The following is an 18093-nucleotide window of genomic DNA, read 5'->3' on the forward strand; positions in this document are numbered from 1 at the left end:
CACAAGGCTGAAAACTATGTGGAGCTGGTTGAGACTCTGGTGAAGAACTATGGCACAATGGGCTGTAGGATGTCCCTCACAGTCCATATCCTTGATGCTCATCTTGATAAATTCAAGGAGAACATGGGAGCGTACTCGGAGGAGCAAGGCGAGCGCTTCCACCAGGATATACTGGACTTTGAACGCCGCTACCAAGGACAGTATAACGAGAACATGATGGGAGACTACATTTGGGGGCTGATTCGTGAAAGTGATTTACAGTATAATCGTAAATCTCGAAAAACTACTCACTTCTAAATCTTTTGTAGTCATTTTTGTATTACTTTAGTATAAATACATGTTAATTTGGATTCATATAAGCATAAGCAATTAGGAAATAACACTTACTACCCAGGAACAAAAATTGTGTTACATAGTGTTCTCTATGGGGACCTCTGTCATGCTGCATGCTAAGGGCTGTGGAATATAGAGAGCTCAGAAGAAGATTTTCTATTGACAGTCAATAGAGCAGTGTTGGCTTGAGCTTATTTTATCGATGTTTAAAAATATACAAAACTTGTAGAGTCTGTTTTACTGTTGCCCAGGGTGTCTTGATTCACTTTTCTGAATGCAGAAAACACCCTTTAGGGGGCCCCGCACTCAAACGGTCTGCTGTGAGATTTAATGTGTTCATTACATGTGTGCAAAACGCTCAGGGGTGCAAATTTGGGGTACCTCATATAGCGCCAGCAACATTAAAATCTGGCACCAATAGATATGTTTACTTTTTTGTTTTGTATTCCTTAGCAACCATACTGTATATGATGATGGTTTCTCATTTGGTCTGGACTACTCACATGACCCACCCACACTCATCCACATACACAGGAGAGAAGGTTTGTGTCGTGTGGGAAAGTGGTAGCAAACATGTCGCAGCACATTTTTACACAGTTATCAGTTACATCTTTGTTCAGCAAGTCAAAAAGCTATGTGGGCAATAGTAGATTATGTAACAATACATTGTAAAATAATGTTTTGTGTTCACAAGCCTCTTCATTTATCACAAAAGTTAAGCTTTGCTAGTTTATAAACCACATTTTTTGATTAAATAATGCTCCAGCTTTGGTTAGATACATAACCAAAATCAGTTAAAACCAAATCAGTTTTTGCAGCTAATGTAAATCTAATCAATTAATAAAATTCAGTGTAGCTGAATTCATGAGCTATAGTTTCGTTATTAATGTCGAACGTTGGGGCTACCCAGGTCTGCCATCTTAGGTTTCTTAATAGATCCAGTTTGGTGTTATACATACACACACAGCACAATTGTTTCTAATACTGTTCATCATTTTGTTAATTAGATTTCTCTTTTACCCAGTAAAATACTCTATTTCTGAATGGAATAACATCATAATAATGACAATTAAATTACATCAACCCACATATTTTTAAGTACATGTTTGTTTACCAATTTTTTTTTATAAGAAAAAAATATATATTTTACAGGCTGCTATGAGTCTTGCCATGGATGAGAGAGGTGTGGCAGAATTTCCTTTTAAAAAAATATTACATACATGGGTGTGATTAGATATGGGGTACATTTTGTTAATTATTTTACTGTAACACAAAACATTAAAAACTAATTGGGGGGGGTGTCTTTGGTGCTGAACTTTCAAAACAGTTTTCTAAAAGATTTGCACCCCTGATGCTGTAGCTGCAGCTCATCATGTCGGCACCTCGCAGGTATGAGTCCCATGAAAATGCTACAGCACATGCATGGAAACAGATGAGCTGACAGAGCATTCCAGTGGTGGCTGCTTCTGGGAAGCGCAGCTTTTCCTGGCTGAAATTGATCAAGACATATTTGCATTCAATGAGGACTCAAAAAACAAAAAATATTGTTAAATTTGGCAATACTGTCAAATTACAGCGAACTTGCCAAGAATTTAGAATACTCAGATTTGATAAGCACTTTGCTGCCGCTAAGGCTTGTAATTTATGTTCTTATGTAATTTAGAACGTAAAATGAAAAAAAGGATTTGATAATGCCCAGGGGTTAATTTGTAAAAAATAATTTTTTTGAAAAAAGTGGCATTGCACACAGTGTCAAGTGTCAAAGAGGGATTTTTTTTGTTATTGTTATTATTTATTTATTTATGCCTGCTTAACTCACTTATAGCCAGACATTACAGTTCTTTTCAATTGGCCTACTGGGGAATGGTCATTTTAGAAAAAGTTAATACGTGATATTTTTGAAGTAAACTGGAATTCTGAATGCTTTGCAGTTGTGAATTAGCCTATATAAAATGGTAGTCTAACAAACAAATTGAAACAAGTATTGATTAACATTAATATCATTAATATCATTTCCTGTATCTTATATGTAGGGCCTAGGGCCCCGCACAGCCTAAGGCCGGGATAACAACTCCAGTGTGAACAGACGTTGTGATACTGTTCTGCAACGATACCGGTATAAAAATGCAAGTGTGAGTCCTGCCTGAAAGCTGAATTAGCCTATTATAGTTGGTAACTGTTCATCGGTCCTTTCCTTATAATAAGGTGGGGTGGGGTAATCAGTGCATCGACTATTTCAGAAAAGTGAAAATATATTATTTTGTTTTAAAAGCTTGCCGCTATTCTATAGGTGACAGCCCTTCATCTTCCCTCATTGATTTATGTAAATTGTTTAAAAGGTGGGACTTGCTGTACCCCCAGCCTTCTGTTGTGACAGTTCTTTCCTGCTCCTCCTCCCCTCCACTGACCTCTCGCTTTCTGGGGTCCATGGGTCCCATCACTTAAGCTACTCTGAAGCAATAAGAAATGTAAATATTTATTAAACCTTGCAAAGGAATGGATTGGTTTGCCTCACAAGTGTCATGTTGTGGCAAATGTGACCACATACCGTATTTTCTGTACATTTTTATATATTTATTTACTTTCTAAGTCAGAGAGAGAGAGATGTTTATTAGGTATTGATCTTCATTAATAGCTGTCACCCCATCTCTTTAAGCAGGAATTCTGGTATTCATTTTGAGCTCTGTTTTGAGATGGATGTTACCTGCTGGGTGACATTATAAAATGTATATTGACTGTTATTAAAATATGAGAGTGTACGATCACACTGTTATACTTGAAATGTTGAAATGTAAAGTGTCATTCCAAACACTAAATCAGCTGTCAGGATGTTGTTTGAAACTATTTCAAATGGGTCTCACACTCTACAGTCAAGTTAAAAATGGCCAGCTTGATTGCTGGTTTTGATCTATCCATCAGTAATTTATGGTGAAAAAAGCCTCAGTTATAATTATAGTTGTTTTTCAATTTCAAAATAAATATTATTTGGTACAGTGGTAGCCAATTGCTATTCCTTTTCTCAACTTGATAAAGTGGATGAAATATCCAATCCTACGCCTGTAATAATTTCAATTTTATAGTCACCGTTTGGCAAATCATAGCATTATGTCTCAATAGTTTTCTGGTATTCACCTGTCAAGACCATGCATGCATATTTATATATAATAATTTACAATTTAGCATTAATGCACTTTGGCTCATTCCTTCTTTTACATCTAAATGCTAATACATGAAGCCCTACAAAATCCGTGTTCCAACAACATAATAAACCTCAACAAAAATGTAAGTGTTTGACCAAAGTAAAATAATGGAATTGTTCCACACATTACTAAAGGTCTGGGCATTGCAGGTTCTTGCTAATTAAACATCCATAGTTATAATTTGCCTGCCTTGAAACATCAATAATAAATAGTCACCAGCATGGAAAGACGCTGTTGAAATTGCTGTTTATATTCCCGCAGGAAATAAATACAGTTGGGAGTTGATCGTTAATGTTTACAGAAACGTCCAGAACGCGACTCACTTTGGGACCGTGCAATGCCGGAATTATTTTTACAAAGCATGACCGGTTGAACAGAAGTGTTTTGCTGCTGTGTCCTAGATATTTTACATTTAAGAAATAACACTACACAGACAATCTCAGTGTGGTTCAAATGTAATTCTTCCAATAAACTGCCAGCTGCTTCTTCATACCCACGTACTGCTGGACAGTATATCTAGTAGATTAAAATGCAAAGCTTCAGCCCAACACTATGAATACAGTATTATCTATTCAGGCTATATCCTAACTGTGAAAAGATATAATATTTAATAGCCACTATAAACATGCTTCAGTTTCTAAACTTACAATCTGCATTTCAAAGTTTTAGACTTCACATGTCTGGGTATGCACACGCATTCATGATACATGCTTCCTGCCAGCGATGACACAAAAATGCCATGGGCACCAGGTGTACAATTATGTGTGGGGCACTGGGTCCCTAACCTTATAGAGTAAGTTAAGAAATGCCACAAAGGTCTTCTGAATCCTTGACTACAAGGATGGTGCTCTCAAAATTGCTGTTACATGAACTAATATTCCACTAATAGTCTGCATGTGTTACTATAATACTGATATCCTTATTCTGAATATGCTGTTTTCTTTATTTACTTCCACACATTGAAAAATAAAAAAAAAACATCATTGAAAAGCTCTTAAAATACAATGACACTGCTTTACACATAAAGCTGCTTTGTATACTCAATTTCCTTCACAACAAAAAACAATATCCTGGCACATTCTTTCCAGAGCAGTCAAAGAAAGAAAATGAAACACATAAATATATATGAATACTTAATGTGTGTGTTTTCCTGGCAAAAGCCCAAAAACTGCTGCCTCTGCAACTTGGCAATCATAACCTTTCTATCTATGACATTATTTAGATAAAGCAGCCAGGCATGTGATAGCATTAATTATTGATGAAGTAACAATAAATCATTTATAACAAACATAACCTGCAGTCTTTCAATTCACCCCAAAGCGTATTATATATTCATAACTTAGTGACACTTAATTGTATTGTTTATTCTCATAAAACTGTTGCCAACCTTTGACCTGCTGTAGATTTTTATTTTGGACTACAAATAGTGTTGAAGTAACAGTTACAGTATCTTATCTAGTCTTAGCGCAGATGAAGCCTACATACTGTATATAGCTCTTTGCAGAAGCGATCCCTGTACACTACTGTACATACATATGCTGGTCAATCATGATTATTTGTTTTACTTTTTTTTTTATGTTGGTGAGGACTGCAGTAATTTCAAACCATAGTGGATGCTGATGGAAAAGCTTGAGTAAAAGAGGGTGTGACAGTGTTTTTAATCTTCAAACTGTGCCATCACTGACACCCCACAGCTGAGTGCCAAATAATTAAAGTAAATGATGCACTCATCTTTACCATGTTACAGGGGCGGAGCCAGACTTCTGAAGGGGGGGGGGGGGATGTCCAGACCCCCAGGACCCCCCCAGATCTGCCCATGTATTATCATTAAAATAATGTAGTACAGTAGCCTATTGATTATGAGTAATTTGACTACAACTTCCGTGAATGCTGCAAACCATGATTGGTTTTGGCTATCTGGCTACTTTCGTATCGCAATGGTACCACCGTAATGAGGTGGATGCGGCATGGGAGAGACCTTTGTTGACGGAAGTGACGTTCAAAGCCCACCTAGATTTTCCAAAACTGAAAGAGAAAAAATCAGAAAGTGACAAAGTATTTTTTTTTTTGCAAACCTGTGCAGTTCCCCAGCAACTAGTTAGTTCTTTCTATTGTCACTTTTCACATTCTGATTGTTTCTGTTACCAATGATTGACAAGAAAACCAAAAAAAAAAACTCATACGATTTTACTGTTTTAACACGCATATTGCTACAGAAAAGAGAAATGAATACAGATCAATCTGCATACATATTGCTACAAACCTACCTATTGTTTTAGGTACATGTACAAAGCTGGATTAGATGTGCCAACATTAAATTCATGACCTTTGTCTTTTTATTTTTTAAACACTTAAGGTCTGGTCACACAGGCGACTTTTGTCAACGGCAACAGGGAAATGACAGCTGTTGCCGGCTTGTCCACCCTGGTCAGCACCCCAACGACACACCTGCAACGTGTCTCCCAGTTTAGGACGATTATGGTGATTTAGGACTTCAATTACCACGATGCCCTGTATTATTATTTGTTTATTTAGCAGACACCTTTATCCAAGGCGACTTACAGCGACTAGGGTGTGTGAACTATGCATCAGCTGCAGAGTCACTTACAACTATGTCTCACCTGAAAGATGGAGCACAAGGAGGTTAAGTGACTTGCTCAGGTTCACACAATAAGTCAGTGGCTGAGGTGGGATTTGAACCAGGGACCTCCTGGTTTCTTTTAACAAACCCCGGGTCCCTGCACTGACGATCTATAAAGCAGCTTTAAACCTGTATTTATAGCCACAATCATAGGATAAACTTTTGAAAAACATGTTTAATATAAAATGAAATTAAATATATTGTTTATAATAAAAAAAAAAATTACATTTAAAATCAATGTTTTTAGAGAATTTGAAATAGCTTTCAAACCAGCACTGTTTTTCTATTTTTCAAATTGGGAGCACATGTACGTACTTCAGAGGATCAAAGAAAAATGAGTAACTGGGCATTTCATATGAGAGTGTAATCTCAATAATTCCATAATATATATTGCAATACAGATCCTCAGTCCCAATACCCACCCCTAGTTTGCATTACGTTGTTGCCTGTGTGTTACCAGCTAGTCAACCGCATGCTTGTCTCTCGTGTGGCAACCGCAGAATACAAGACAACACGCAGGCAACAAAATGTGTTCTTCTTGTTGCCATTGACAAAAGCCACCCGTTTAACCAGGCCTTAGGTGCACCAACACTGAAAAAACAGTGACTGAAGTTCCTAGCTGGAAATTACTTCCACCTGAAGAACCATCTCTTTATCTAAAAAATGCGTGAATTGTGTTGGGTCAATGAGTATTCAAATGCAATTTACAGTATTTGTGTAATAATTGTAAACAATTTATAAAGTTAAAATAGCATTTTGATTACATATCTTCTTTGGCAAGATAGCAGTTAATCAAATGAACATTCTTACTTCCATTCTGGAGTGACAGACTCCAGGCTATGTCAAACATTTATGAAGAATCTGCCTATATTCAGCATGTAGAGACAGGCTGTCAAAGCCATTGCATCAATACATCATTCTGTTCTGTCTGCTTACCATTACAAGTTCCATAAAAACAAGTTATATCACACTGAATATCTTTTCTAAGGCTATTTTCTTCCTGGGGGATTCATCCAATTTCTCCACACTGACTTACATTTTCAATTAATAAAGGCAGTGTGTATGATCTTAACAAATGGACATAGAATGTATTGGAAAAAAACAACCTTTATAAAAATTCTGTTAAAAATGTACAACATTGTATTTTTCCTGGGATGTAATTATTATTATTATTATTATTATTATTATTATTATTATTATTATTATTATTATTATTATTAATTGCACAAATGCAATTCATGCCCACTAAGCAGTGGAATTCAAGCACAATTCAAGCAGTGGAAGGGTTGAAGAGCATAGACAGCAGCACTTTACCAGGAAAACTAAAACTCTGGTGCTTTCAGTTTGGTCTACTGCCGAGGTTGCTGTGGCCACTGACTGTGTACAAGGTGTCTTTGACAACAGTAGAGAAGCTGGAAGCTTTAATCAGTTCATACATCAGGAAATGGTTGGGAGTTCCACGCTGCCTCAGCAGAGTGGGACTTTATGGTAAAGGAATACTGCAGCTACCAGTCTCCGCTCTAACCGAGGAGTTTAAGTGCGCCAAGGTCAGACTGGAAATGACATTAGTAGAGTCACGCAACAAATGCGTAAGGGAGGCAGCACCTGTGTTGGAAACTGGAAGAAAGTGGGCGGCAAAGAAAGCTGTGGAGGATGCAAAGGCTGCCCTTTGAATTGGTGATATCATAGGGCAAGTTCAGCATGGAAGAGGGGGTCTTGTTCTCAGTTCAGCTCCTCCTACATGGCACAAGGCAGCCCCAGCTCAACGGAGGAAGCTAGTAGTCAACGAGGTGCAAAAGCAGGAGGAGAGGATGAGGTGCGTAAAGGCCATTTCCCAGGCCAAGCAGGGAGAATGGATGAGATGGGAGAGTGTGGAACAATGCAAGATTGACTGGCAAGACCTATGGTCAATGGAACAGAGCAGGATCAGTTTCCTCATCAGGTCAACATATGATGTTCTCCCATCAACACAGAACCTAAACCTCTGGGTAGGAAAGGATCCCTCATGTCCTTTGTGTTCATGACCTGCAACATTAAGGCACATTTTGACAGGATGTAAGGTGGCTCTTAGCCAAGGACGGTTTACTTGGCGCCATGACCAGGTGCTGCGATGTTTGGCCTTTGCATTGGAAGACAAGCGTAACATGACCAATAAGTTGCCACCAGTTCCATCAAAACATTACACACAAAAGACAACATTCCTCCGCCCAGGAGAGCAACCACCAAGAAAAGGTGTTAAAACCAATCCTCGCCCAGGACAACTGGAAGCTGCTAGAGTCTGGAAAATGCTGGCAGATGTTGGTCAACGGCTTATTTTTCCAACTGAGATTGCTACAAATAACCTTCGAGCAGATATTGTCTTGTGATCTGGATCAGCACACCTTGTTCACCTGGTAGAGTTAACAGTGCGATGGGAGGATGCTGTAGATGAGGTATGAGAGGAAGAAACTGCGGTATGCTCAACTAGCCACTGAAGCGGAACAGTGAGGATGGAGAGTCCAGGTTTACCCAGTGGGGATGGGTTGTCGAGGATTTGTGGCACACTCTACAACCCGGTTTCTCAGAGACATCGGATTCAGTGGCCAAGAGTTGCGTCGTACAGTGAAGAACTTATCTGAAGCAGCAGAGAGGAGCAGCAACTGACTGTGGTTGAGACGGAAAGATTCTGGCTGGGGATCTCAAGCACAATAGAAAGAAAGAAACGCTGATGTACAGGTAAGTAAGCTCGGCTGACTTGAGTGGGGGACGGAGGGGGGGTGATGCTGGGACGCCAGAATCACCGTCGAGCCCTCTTGAGGTGTCGTGGGCTAGTCGACGAAACACCGAGGATGGAAGCTGCCCACTTGAAGACCCCAGAGATGTACCCGACTTCGCTCAATCCAGATGGTTGTCATGCTAATGCGCTGGGGAGACCGCACTGTGGTTGATCCCCGGAGCCAGCATCGCAGCCTTTGTGTGTGCTGATGCGCCAGGGAGGCAAATAAGCTGATCCCTGGAGCCAGCATTACACTTCAGTCATCAAAACCAGACAGAAGGATATCTACATCATTATATGGAAGGAAACGCAAATGGATAGAGACACAGATCGATCATATTAGTTTACTGTAAAGCTACGTTTTAGTTGGTGCTTATCTTGGCGAGAGCCAAGTTCAAATCAGCATGAAGTTTTAACATCTACTCTCATGTAATGGAAATCCTGAGGGTAGTTTCACAGCCAAATCAGTTATTTCTGAACTAACCTTACTGTGAGCCTGATTTTCTTTCTTGGCATTCCAGGGGTCTAAGTTAAAATATATATGCGCACACTTAATATTAGCATAAAAAAATCACTACATTTTTCTAAACTGTTACCCCAATGCAGACCTTTTAAAGAGGTTTAATCTCAAGATGCATAGCTCTTGAGTACTAAGACAATACCAATACCACATGCCTGTACATCATGAGTAATACAATCACCTGTGAGGTTATGAAAGCATTGGTCACACACAAAATAGATGACTGCATCAGGAGCTGTTTTTGTTGCATGTGCGACCATACTGGACACACTTTAAAGCCATGCACTCAAAGTGCCCTAGCAGCTAGCACTGCCTCTGCTTTGCCCTGGTCTACAGTATATTGCATCAGTTTTTGTTTTTTGCACTGCACTGGGTGCTAACAGGTATTTTAAAATGCTTTCTATATGTTAATAGGTGTCGTAGAAAACAAGTGGATGAACACAATGCAGAACCCAATACCCAGCAGAAGAACTGAATGTGGAGTACAGAAATATACTTGTTATTTCTATTCCAATTAGAAATGGAGCACTTACCCACCCTCGCACTCAGTCTCGTGTGATTTGGCTGTGTGTGTGTTCGTTTCGGTTAGAGAAGAGGTTTGTAATGGCTACACTCTAAGATCCGCAGGCAGGCCACAGCAGAACATACTGCAGTGAAAGCAGCAGTAAAAATGGTAGTAGTATCCAGAATATAGAATGTTTTAATTTACTGTAGTACAGGACCTGTCCCTCACATTAATTTTTTATTGGTTTTGAAAATTGAAAATTGACAAGACATCAGATAAACTACAGCAAAACCCTGAGGAATGGTCACATATCCCTCTTGAACAATATAAACAGATTGACTCATGGCAGCCCTGCACCCTCCTGACATTGTTTTAGCATATGTAGCTTTTAGAGCAACCTCAGTAAATTAAGAGCGCTATAAAATACGTCTAAAACATCAGATACAGGACCGCAATTAACTCTTATCTTTTAGTTCACAGAAAGAATGTCAATAAATATATGTATCTGTTAAATGGTATAGCGGGGGGCGATATAACGAGGGGTGTATATATATATATATATATATATATATATATATATATATATATATATATATATATATATATATATATATATATTGTGATGACTTGCCCCCACTTAGGTTCGTTGCCCCTTTTAAAAATTGACCCAGACACAGAAATTGGGGGTTCAGCGCTTCCGCGCACTTTTAATAATACAAACAATAATACAAAACAAAAACAAACACCTAGCTCTTTCGGAGCACTAACTAAGACTCAGGAACACCCTGACTATAAAGTGGGACGGCTAAGCCGTTTCCCCACAACACAACACACACAGTATTGCCACCCTTGACAACTGCTTGGAAGCAGAGCACACCTTCCTGCCTCCTTCTAGACAGTAGCCCTGTGCAGACTGACTGCACCTCTTATATACCCTGCACCTGGTCCTAATTTAACAATAATTACCAGGTGCAGGGGATAATTAACAATTAACACAATGTGCATTCGCACATGTTTTCTTCTATGCAGGGAGGATTAACCCCCTCCCTGCTGTGTTACAATATATACTGTTTTCTTTTACATCTACATTGAAATTGTAATTTCAGTTTGTATTTCATTTAGGATATGTAAATACATGGCACAAGAATATTTACCCATGACATACAAAGCCCATTGGCAAATGTGCCACACAAATCCATGTTGGGCCAGGTTACATGCACTTGTAGAAGGGATGCTCCTTGTGGGATATTCACTGACAAAAAGCGGGTCAACATGATTTAACCAAAGGGACTTACACAAAGGGATAACACTATGTAACACAATTTTTGTTCCTGGGTAGTAAGTGTTATTTCCTAATTGCTTATGCCTCAAAAGTATAGAAAATGGCTATTATTCCCCACAGACTTTGCTTTTGTGACCAGGACAGTAATATTTTGAAATTTACCTATTTCCAATGAGAAAATGGGCGAATTTGTGTCTTTTCGTTCACATAAAGTCAGAAAAAAACAACATATGAATCCAAATTAACATGTATTTATACTAAAGTAATACAAAAATGACTACAAAAGATTTAGAAGTGAGTAGTTTTTCGAGATTTACGATTATACTGTAAATCACTTTCACGAATCAGCCCCCAAATGTAGTCTCCCATCATGTTCTCGTTATACTGTCCTTGGTAGCGGCGTTCAAAGTCCAGTATATCCTGGTGGAAGCGCTCGCCTTGCTCCTCCGAGTACGCTCCCATGTTCTCCTTGAATTTATCAAGATGAGCATCAAGGATATGGACTGTGAGGGACATCCTACAGCCCATTGTGCCATAGTTCTTCACCAGAGTCTCAACCATCTCCACATAGTTTTCAGCCTTGTGATTGCCCAGGAAGCCCCGAACCACTGCGACAAAGCTGTTCCAAGCCGCTTTCTCCTTACTAGTGAGCTTCTTGGGGAATTCATTGCACTCCAGGATCTTCTTTATCTGTGGTCCGACGAAGACACTGGCTTTGACCTTTGCCTCAGACAGCTTAGGGAAGAAGTCTTGAAGGTACTTGAAGGCTGCCGACTCCTTATCTAGAGCTCTGACAAATTGTTTCATAAGGCCCAATGTGATGTGCAGTGGTGGCATCAGCACCTTCCGGGGGGCCACCAGTGGCTCCCACTTGACGTTGTTCCTCCCCACAGAGAACTCGGTCCGCTGTGGCCAGTCCCACCTGTGGTAGTGCGCCTTGGTGTCCCTGCTGTCCCAAAGGCAAAGATAGCAGGGAAACTTGGTAAAAACCGCCTTGGAGACCCATCAGGAATGCCACCATTTTGAAGTCTCAGCCATCTCAGAAAAATGCAGATATGTATCCACTTAGGCAGCTGGAACTAAACTGAACTGGTGGGCTTAAGGGCCCTGTATTTATACTACAATTTATATTACTGGAAAGTTCTAGAAAGTTCTAGAAGTTACTCCAAGTTTACTCAGCACTGAATCTATCTGGAATGTTCTGGAAAATAGGTACATTTCAAAATATCACTGTCCTGGTCACAAAAGCAAAGTGTGTGGGGAATAACAGCCATTTTCTATACTTTTGAGGCATAAGCAATTAGGAAATAACACTTACTACCCAGGAACCAAAAAAAAAAAAAAAAAAATTGTTACACGGTGGAATCAGTGGATATCTTTGTATAAGGTGTATTGGTATAAACCAGCTTACATGTGGACAGATATATCGCAACAGTATCGCTCTTGTACTGGTGTTGAAAAGTGAGATAGGACAGAAAGTGGTATCGTATCGTATCATTTCCTGCACTTAACACTGTACCCAGTATGAAATCTATCTTCCAGGTTCATCGGAGTCCACTTGTGTTTCTCTTTTCTTGTCTCCCTACAAAGTAACTTATTCAGAGCTACATATCAAAACCTTTTAAGCTTTTCTTTATTGTTCTCAAAATGCATTCCTAAATACATTTATTTTTCACCGCTGCAAAAAATGTTGAGTACCAGTACCACTCAAACTGTTATAAGGACCTCAGCATTATGGGGCAAGCCAGCTGACAAAGCATAACAATATTCTAAAAACAATATTCAGTCTGATGCACAATGCATATGGAAGGTCACATTTTAAAATGTGAAATGTTTTTTTAAAGAGCGATGTTTCAGTATTTCTTAACCATCTTATATTTTATTTTGCTTTCAATAAAAAAAAAAATGTAAATCTAACTGAATGCAGGGTTTTATTTAGTGATAAACTGGTTTACTAGTCTGGCTATTTTGTGTTCCTGTGGTAAAAAGAATAACAGTGTATGTTGGATATACATTTAAAAGGGTGTAAATGCACCTAATATTATCATTATTGACATTGGGACTGGTCCCCTTTATTGTGTTGAAAATATTTTGGCTCTTCATTTATTTTTATTTTATTAATCCAGGATATGTAAATATGTGAAATTACTGATAAGATGCATTGTACAGCATACACAGAAAGTAATGTATTCTTATTGTTATTGAAATACAATTGTATTATTGTTTACAAAGGAAATTTTTTCTTTACGAAAAGCAACATTTCTGCTTTTTCACACAAAATCCTGTTCCTCTTCTCATCCACAACATGTGAAGCAGCACTAAATAAATGTTTGCTTTCAACACTGCTACAAGGAGCATAAGGAAACTTTCTTGCAGCTTCAGCCAAAGTTGGAAAACGGCATTCATTACTATTCCAATATTGGAGTTTTTCTGATTTTCTTGGAAGCGTCGGCTCACTCAGGTAAGTCTGGGTCTGTAGCACAACACTGTTCTGTTGGTCATCAATTCTACCTTGCAGGCACTTTCCTCCAATATTTCTTCAAACATCGAACACAGGGTATTACTGGATCCTGTAGAAGTCCCATCATCTGGTTTCTTCAGTTTCTTTTTGACAGGTTCTGTTGATGTCGGTTCTGTGCCATTCTTTTTTTGTTTCCAGTTGTTCCAGGTGTGTCAACAGCATTTGTTTGGATTGCAGCTTTATTTGCATCTGTAAAGTACCTGTCCAGCAGGGTTTCTGCAATAGAGTGGTTCTGAATCAATTTCATTTAAAAACAGCACCTAACAGTTCCGGCAGTGCAGTCTCCGACTTAAACCTTTGACTGGGCAGTGTGTAACGAGACTCCAGACATTCAATCAGATAGCGAAATCCAGTATCTTGTACAACCGAAAACGGCTGATCATACAGAGCTATATTCTGCCTTTCTTTTCCTTAGCTATCTTTAAGAATCACAGATATTGTTGTTTAATCCAACAGTAAGCATAATCAGCAGAATGACTACTTGCGCAGAGTTTCTTGGCTCTTGTCCAGATATTGAAGATCCTGGTTGCTGAGAAGTTTGCTGATTTTGTTCGGGTTTGGTGCCACTTCTTTTTGTAGGTCTGATGTGTTTGTGTTGTTCAAACTGTCAGAATCGTCTCTCGGTGATTGCTCAGTCCTTAGATTGCTTTGGCTGGCCTAGATTGCTCTTTTCATTTTTACGTCATAAAACTAGTACACAAAAATAAAACAGACGAAATTCAACACAAAGCATATTAGTAGGATTTGACTGGTACGATTTGCAACACACATAAGTAGGGCCCTATGGCAAGCCAAATTATCATTTATAGATACCTATACCTCCAGAGTTGTAACGAATCACCAAAATTGGGACTCAAGTCGAGCCATTGGGGAGTAAAGACTCGAGTCGAGTCGAGTCACTAAACTGCTTGAGTCGAGTCCAGTCACCAATCTGGCTCAAGTCACTTTGAGTCATTAGTTCTGACCAGTGCTTAATTTGTAAAGAGAGAGGTGCCGGGGCGCAAGCAATGACAACAATACCGTCCTTAAGAAGCGCACATTCAAAATCATAACACGTTTATTTGAAAGAGTATTGTACTTACTTGTGTTAGATGTTTACAATCACATATTCTACATCATATACAAAGTAGTAGTGCGTGCAGAAAAAATAATTAAAGGCAACCGCAGGACAAATAATAAATAAATAAAAAAAGCCTGTATACATGCTTTGTTTTGGTTTTGCATTTAAATGGTTTAAAAAACAAACAAATTAAAAGGCATTCAGAGGGCTCCAGAAGGACGACATTTAAAAAAAAAAAAAAAACGCACCCCAACACGAACATTGGTCTGACCCACGGTCTGCACTATTATCAGTGATGTTAATGCAACAGAAGCCGCTGGTAGATTACAAAAACGATTAATTAAACTTGGGCTAGGTAGTTGTTATCTTAGTATGTTTTGATTCTCTATTAAATTATATTCATTGAAAAAGGCAAGAGAGAACCAGATTGTCATTATTTTTTATTGTTTTGGTTTAATGTAATATAGCAGGCTAATGTTCCTATTGAAATAGACTACACTATTTTTTTCATTAAAAAGTTGTCGTTGTTCTTTGTTGAAATTAATGTTCAGCTTTCATATTTTGTTGTGTACTACTCATTTAATCAAACCAAGTAGTGTAAGAAGTTGCTTGTATCGTTCATGACGTTTTTCAGCCACACTGGAAAAACTTAAGTCACTTAACAATACCATAAACAAAAGTTATAAACACACTGTTTCAGCAAAGCAAAAAGACATGTATTTTATTTGTAAACACATAGATATTTAAATGCAAGACCCTCATTACAATACACATAACTATTATATTGAAATTGCACTATAACTCTGATTCCCATTTAATAAATGCCAAACTTAGTCCAACGTGAAGAAACGTCATTACAGATTTCCTAAACTCTGAATAGGCAGAGATATACATGTACTGCATAATCCTTTACCTTATTTGGTAACACTTTATTTTAAGCACTATATATTAGGCATTTATTATGTACTAATTTGTGACTAATTAGCACACAATACATCATGTATAGCCTCCTAATAAGGGTTTGTTAGGTACTTATTATGCTTATTCTCAAACATGCCTTACTAACAGGTTACTGGACATTAATAAAGGATTTGCATGCCTTATACTGAAGTGAAGACTGTTCTTGGCCATATTAGGTCCTACTAGCTGCTTGTATATGATTAAAACAAAGTGGACCAAGCATGGATAGCACTCCATCCCAGAGTTGGACTTTGTTTCCAATAAAGGGCTTATTAGAAGGATGTTGGTAACTAGTAAAGCATTTTGCAGCCCCTATTCTAAAGTGAAGGTTTAATTTTCATTTAGAGCTTATTAGAAGCATATAGGTCATTAATAAAGACTTTTGCAACCCCTAATCTGAAGTGAACGTTTCATTGTCATTCATTATGAGCTTATTAGAAGCATATAAGTCATTAATAAAGACTTTTGCAACCCCTATTTTGAAGTAAAGGCTTATTTTACATTACTTAAAAACTTATTAGCAGCATATGTCATTAATTCAGTTTTGATCTAACAACTAATGCACAAAGAAGCAGTTATCACCAGGGTATCTTTAATCAGTTGTGCAGCCTGTATCCTGAAGTGAAGACTCCAGGCACCCCATGAAGCTCTTACTCACATTAATGAACCTGACAAAAAAAAATTATAATAATAATAAGCTGAAGTAAAAAAGAAACAGACAAAATCCTTTTAATTAGGAATTTATTTAGGTTTTTTGAAAGAACTGTTAAAACTTGTAACAAATTGCTATGTAATTATTTTCCCAGTAAAAAATCTTAAATTGGAAATATTTTTTCCAAAAAAGGTCAGATACATTCTGCATTCCTAAACAGATACAGCACCAACTGGTGCAGTGTGAAATGTATCTTTGTATAATGTATTAATTTTTGGGTATTATTGTAAAAAAAAAAAAAATGGAAAAAAGCATATTCCTTTTGTTATGAGAAATTGGGGAGTTATAGAGGCGGTCTCCTTTAAGAAGAAAGGCATGCTGGGATATCAGCAGATCCCTTGTCAGCTGACGGCAAAGAAGAATGGCGGAGATCTGAGGAAAAGAGTTTGGTGACAGGGCGGCAGACTTTACAAATAAATCTGGGTCAAACTGCAATACTTGGTACCAACAGGCAAATGTAGCATTTGTTCAAGTTCATGTTTGTTTTGAAAAGTTATTGAGGTACATGTTTTAAAAATATATATATATTTGGTATGTTATACACACAAACATAAATGCATAATTTTTATTTTAAGTATACTTAAAAATCTTGGCAAAAACGGTGCACGTCATGAAAAAATACCTGTTATTTGTGACATCTACCTTGAATTAAGATGTGTAAATGTATATTGGTGCACTCTCATTAAATAGAAATTATTTATATCCAAAATAGCAACCTTTTAATATTTGCTGTGTACTTAAGTTCAATAAATCAACCTAATTACATTTTATTTTAAATGGTAAAAACTCTAATCAGTAAATAATAAAGCAATTTTAATAGGGCCCTAACTGTTAATGTTAATTTGTGATGTTAAAGCTGAAAATCATGCCAGAAATAACATTCAAAATCCCCATTTCTGTAATGCTAATAATACAGAATACAGAAAAAATAAATAGTACTTTGTTAAATTTCCAATGTTACTCCATATGTAACTTTACAATAGATTGCAAAAAGAAAAAGATACATTACACATTGCATCAGTTGGTGCTGTATCTGTTTAGGAATGCAGAATGTATCTGACCTTATTTGGAAAAGATATTTCCAATTTAAGATTGTATGTTTTACTGGGAAAATAATTATATAGCAATTTGTTACAAGTTTTAACAGTTCTTAAAAAAATTAAAAGGATTTTGTCTGTTTCTTTTTTACTTCAGCTTACTATTATTATATTTATTTATTTTTTGTCAGGTTCATTAATGTGAGTAAGAGCTTCATGGGGTGCCTGGAGTCTTCACTTCAGTATACAGGCTGCACAACTGATTAAAGATGCCCTGGTGATAATTGCTTTTTTGTGCATTATTTGTTAGATCAAAACTGTATTAATGACATATGCTGCTAATAAGTTCTTAAGTAATGTAAAGAAGCCTTCACTTCAGAAGAGGGGCTGCAAACCCTTTTATTAATGACCTATATGCTTATAATAAGCTCTTAATTAATAGAAATTAAACTTCCACTTCAGAATAGGGGCTGCAAAACACTTTACTAGTGACCAACATCCTCCTAATAAGCCCTTTATTGGAAACAAAGTCCAACTCTAGGATAGAGTGTTATCCATGTTTTGCTG

This window comes from Acipenser ruthenus, chromosome 2, assembly GCF_902713425.1.
Source record: "Acipenser ruthenus chromosome 2, fAciRut3.2 maternal haplotype, whole genome shotgun sequence".
In the NCBI taxonomy this organism is placed as follows: Eukaryota; Metazoa; Chordata; class Actinopteri; order Acipenseriformes; family Acipenseridae; genus Acipenser; species Acipenser ruthenus.